This window comes from Otolemur garnettii, unplaced genomic scaffold, assembly GCF_000181295.1.
Source record: "Otolemur garnettii isolate 467f Iridium unplaced genomic scaffold, OtoGar3 scaffold00027, whole genome shotgun sequence".
Classification (NCBI taxonomy): domain Eukaryota; kingdom Metazoa; phylum Chordata; class Mammalia; order Primates; family Galagidae; genus Otolemur; species Otolemur garnettii.
In genome coordinates, this window is record NW_003852422.1 from 17,333,764 (window position 1) to 17,339,394 (window position 5,631).

Here is a 5,631-nt window from a genome sequence, read left to right on the forward strand (position 1 = left end):
TGGGTTTTTTTGTTTTTTCCATAGCTTGGGGAGGGGGGAAATACCATTTGTAATTATAATGTCTTACATATGTACAGTATTTATTTACTTACACCCTGCTTTGTTCCAAAAAAGATTGGAGGCTGCTTTTGTGTAACATTTGGTCTCACCCCATGAGACACTTTGATCTGAATGGCGCTCACATGAGAGAAACGCAGCAAAGGTTATTATCACCATTTTGGAGACAAGGAAAACTGAAGCCAAAAGCGGACGTGACTCCCAGGGTCACACGACACTTTGAAGGGGACAGAGCCAGGACTAGAAGCCAGTGCCGCAGCCTCCTAGGCCTGGGCTCTTTCCAGAGCCCTTGATCATCTCTAAGATGTCCAGGCAGACAAATCTTCCCACTCCCCCTCACCTCTATTTCTTTTTTCTTTTTTTTTTTTTTTTTGAGACAGAGTCTCACTATGTCACCCTCGTGGAATGCTGTGGCGTCACAGCTCACAGCAACCTTCAACCCTTGGGCTTAAGCGATTCTCTTGCTTCAGCCTTCCAAGTAGCTGGGACTATAGGCACCCACCACAATGCCCAGCTATTTTTGGTTGTTGCAGTTATCATTGTTGTTTAGCTGGCTGGGGCTGGGTTTGAAACCACCAGCCTCAGTGCATGTGTCTGGCACCATAACCACTGTGCTACAGGCACTAATCCTGCTTTAATAGACTTTTTTTTTTTTTTTTTTTTGAGACAGAGCCTCAAGCTATCCTCCTGGGTAGAGTGCTGTGGCCTCATAGCTCACAGGAACCTCCAACTCCTGGGCTCAGGCTAATCTCCTGCCTCAGCCTCCCAAGTAGCTGGGACCACAGGCACCTGCCACAATGCCAGGCTATTTTTTGGTTGCAGCCGCCGTTGTTTTGGCAGGCCCAGGCTGGATTCGAACCTGCCACCTTAAGTGTATGTGGCTGGTGCCTTAGCCGCTTGAGCCACAGGCACTGAGCCTTTTAATAGACTTTTAATCCAGCTCATTGTAGCATCTTCTTTTCGTCTCCACTTCCAGAGGTACCTGACTTCCACTAATCCTGAGCTGCCCAGGGATTCTCTGGTATGTTCTGGGGGTTCTGTTGTGTGATCTAGATGGTTCTTGTCTTAGGATGGCCAGCCTAGGATTGGTTTTCGTGGGTCTGCTAAATCATTAAGCATTTATTCATCTTCCTTCCAGCTTTTAAAATTCCATTGCTGTGGTTCCCTTTTCCCCAGGGCTGCCTCTGACTCACCAAACAAGCACCTACAGTGTACGTCATGCTGTGGAATGGTTTGCTTCTTTCTTTTTTTAAGATAGAGTTTCACTTTGTTGCCCTCAGTAGCATGCTGTGGCATCACAGCTCACAGCAACCTCAAACTCTTGAGCACAAATGATCCCTTTGCCTCAGCCTCCCGAGTAGCGGGGACTACAGGTGCCCACCACAACACCCGGCTATTTTTTAGAGATGGGGTCTCTCTTTGATTCAGGCTGGTTTGCTGTTCTTTCTACCTGCAAGGCCTGGGCCCTCAGCTGTCCCTTCTTCCCTGGTCAGCTGGGAAATGATGCTCAGCCCTGGCAGCCTCTCCTTCAGGGGGGTGTTATTTTTTTTTAGACAGAATCTCACCATGTTGCACTGGATAGTGTGCTGTGGCATCATAGCTCATAGGAACCTCAACTCTTGGGTTCAAGTGATTTTCCTGCCTCAGCCTCCCAAGTAGGTGGGACTACAACACCCAGATATTTTCAGTTGCAGTTGGCATTGTTGGTTAGCTGGCCTGGGCCGGGTTGGAGCCCTCCAACTTCAGTGTATGTGACTGGCACCATAACCACTGTCTTACGGCCCTAAGCTTAGGAGGATGTTCTGACAGCCCTTCCCCTCCCCTACTGCTGCTGTTTGTGGACCCCAGAATAGACCTCTGCACATTTTATTTCTCTTCTTTATTTATGTATCTGCTTCTCTCTGCTTGTGTACGAGCTTGTGGGCAGGGGTGGTCTTTATCCCTTTTCTTCCCACCCTTTAGTGCCTAACAGTGCATGGCACAGAGGAGGTCCTGAAACTCATGAATAAGCTGTTAGTTTATTTTTTCAGAAAGAATGATTAAACCATGAGAAATAGTAAGTGTGTTGATTTTGTATGATACTGTATGTATGATTTTACTGTGTTTTAATTATGTACACCTTCATCTGATGTCTCTAATAAAAGCTGTACAAGAAAGTAAAATGCATGTACGTATCAGTACAGTAGACCTAGTTCTTCATGTTGACCTGTTTGTTACAGTCCCTTGGGTCAACTATAGAGGTTCTTCTGTATAATATGATTGTTTTCCCCTAAAATCTTAGCCGCGTGTGACAAGAAGATCTCTAGGTATCAGAATTGGAGGGGCAGGGGTAGAGAGGGTCTTAAAGGCAGAGCTAGAAGGTTAGGGATTGGGGAAGGGAGATAATTGATCCCAGATAAAGGCTCCAAGGAGCCTCTTACAGTTTCATTAGAGTATAACATCCATATAGAAAAAGACATACAGCATATATGTGCAACTCCGTGAGTTTTCACAAAGTGAGCATTGTCCCCCAGGCCCCTGAATGCACATGGTGGAACTGGAAGGTGGAGCTGGGGCCAGACTCCTGTATGAAGCAGGGCCTCAGAGTCTGGGCCCTTCTGTGGCAAGGAATCCAGGAAACTGATTCTCTAGCCCAGAGAAAAAGAAGAAAGTTCGCCACCTTCCCTGGGCCTTGGGTAGAGAATAAAAGCTTCCCCGGAGGAGTCACCTTTCTGGCTGTGAATTTCTACAGCTTCAAGGAGCAGGATTATCAAGCTGAGAAATTAACACAAACCTTGTCTAAGACTGGGGAGCCCTCTGGGTGTTGGCAGAAGCAAACCAGAAAGACCCCTTAGGGACTCTTTGACCACCCAGGGAGCAGAGTATTCTGTGGAAATAACTGTTCTTGCTGAGTATGAGCTCAAAACAATCAAAAATCGTGGGAGAAAATGAGTGCATTTAGTTATAATACCAGTTCAGGAGCTCCAGATCTTTTTGCACCCCACAGAGTGAACCTCTTGAAACTTAAGCCACATCCCTCTGCTAGACAGAGATCACTTGGGAGACTCGAGGGTTTCCCTGTTCTGCTCAACTCACAGGGCCGCCCTGCTGTTTCTCAATAGCCTGTTATGGGTTTAATTGTGTCCCCTTCCCCAAAAGATATGTTGACATACTCTAAGATACCTTTAAATGTGACTTTACTTGGAAATAGGGTTGTTGCAGATGCAATCAGGTGAAGGGGAGGTTATGGGATGGGCCTTTTAATCCAATATGGCCAGTGTCCTTAGGGGCGGATGGCATGTGATAGCAAAGGCAGAGGTTGGGGTGAGGGATCTGCAAACCACCAGCAGAAGCTGGAAGAGGCAAAGAAGACCCTCTCGTACTGGTTTCAGAGGGAGCACGGCCCTCCTGACACCTGTGATTTGGAGTTTGGAGTTTCACAATTGGAAGATGACCAATTTTAGTGCCTCGTTTGTGGTACTTTCTTGCAGTAGCTCTGGGAAACAGAAAAGCCTCAAATGTGTTCCAGCACTTGCTGGTCCCCTTGCTCGAAAAACCCTCCCCTGGATGATGCCCCTCCCTCCCCACAGGTCCCCACTTAAATGCCACATGTGTCTTACCAAAGGAGCAGTCCCCACCTCTCTCCATTCCTTCGCCACCCTTTATTGATTCCTTTGTCCCTAGCCATCGCTGACATTATGTTATCTTTTATCTTTGTCATGAAATGAGCATCTGCCTTGCCTTCCAGATGATGAGTGCCATGACAGTGGAGACTGTCCAATTCACTGCTGAATGCCCAGTGCCCGTCACATGACTGACACAGAGTAGACTCTCTACCATATTTGTTTCAGAAATGAATGAGCTACTTGAAAGCACAGTTGGTGTTTTTTTTTTTTTTTTTTCTATTTCATTCTTCTATCCTCCACATTCCTGATAGGTGCTCATACGTAGTAGATGGTCAGCAGATTTGTACAGATGGAGTAGTAAGCCTGTCACCACCAGAGGGCTGAAGGCTCTGTGTGCTTAAGCAGTGTAAGTCAAAATGCACATCATGTTGGCCTAGATTTGGTGGCCTTTGTCGTAAAACGATTGTGGGAACAATCGATCAGATTTCTCTGGGTAATCTTTATGCTTCGCCATTTGTCACATGAAGCCACTGTTTTTCTTGCACTGTGTTTCCCCACATGGCCCCCCTTCCTTTCCTTCTTTTTCTGATTAAGGAATCAGAATTGAATTATCTAAATTTAGTTTGTGTAGCTCAGAGGTGCCAATCATGGCAAATAATGAATTAGGGGATTTCCCCCCCTTCCCTGAAGCAGTGAGCTGAAACCAACAAATTCATTTTATTTAGGCCCACAGGCTGAACGCAGAGTATTTGTGACAGGTGAGTGCTTTATTCACTAATTAAGTCACCAGGCCTCAGATAAACCCTCTCCCAATGTGATGGGAGGCCGCTTATCTGTGTCAGCCCAGAGACTGAATTTTTAACCTTCTGTTTGCTGTTTGCTAATGGAATTGGTATATAATTTTGTTAAAAATACATAAGCCACAGGAAAAAAATGCACATGTATATATGAATCTCATATAGTTCTGCATATTTCTTTAACCTTTCAAGAACTTTTATGGTAAACCTGTATTTAGAGTTCACAATTTGTGGTGAAGGGACAGTACTTTCTATTTGTTCTGAAATAAAAATGTAAAGCACATTTCATCTGCTTTTATTTTATAAGAATCTAAATACATACTCATTGGAAGATTGTTGTTATATTTGAGACTTGGAAGAAATAAGCCATAGATAAGGAATAACAACTCTTAGGCTACTCTATTTTTAGTTATAACCCGAGCCCTTAATATATGCGCATCAGGAGGTTCCATACACTGGGAATTCTGACTGAGTATTTTTAGGTCAGTAAAAATGAAAGTACAAGGAGTGCAATGAATGAAATGTTGTTAATTCATTTTTTAAAACATAATGTTGACATATTTAATAAAGCATGTTTTTCTGGACAGATGCAAATTTAACCTATCCCAACCACTGATTTTGTAACGGTGAGATATGGCACCTTTATGCCTTGTCACTACTCACCAGCATTCCCTGGGAGAGGCCAGAAGCTCCTGTTATCTCCACCTAGCAGGAGGGGCCCAGCACCCGGAATGGAGGGGTGACTTATCCAGGGCCTCCCAGAGGGGCCTGAAAAAAACATCCACACCTAAAACCCCTTGCATTTTCTTGCTCTCTTGCCTGGTCTACACTTCTTCCAGCCCAGCATTTCAAGATGCGCAACCCTTTTTATGTGGTTTCTTTAGAAGAAATAGGTTCAGGCTATAGGTAGAGAAGTATATTATTCATAACGATCGCGTCTTTAAAGGGCAACTTAAATACAATTTTGGTTTTGAGGGTAGAGAATTAGCCAAATGTACAGGAAAGCAGTCTGATAACTGGAGCAGGTTTTACTGTCCTTTTTTTCAGAGAACATCTCCTGCCTGGATTTGAGTGTTGGATAGGTCACAGGAAAGACAACCATTTAATCTGACCCTTGACACTGCGCTTATAACCACAAGGAACACTAACTTTAATAATAAACTATTTTAATC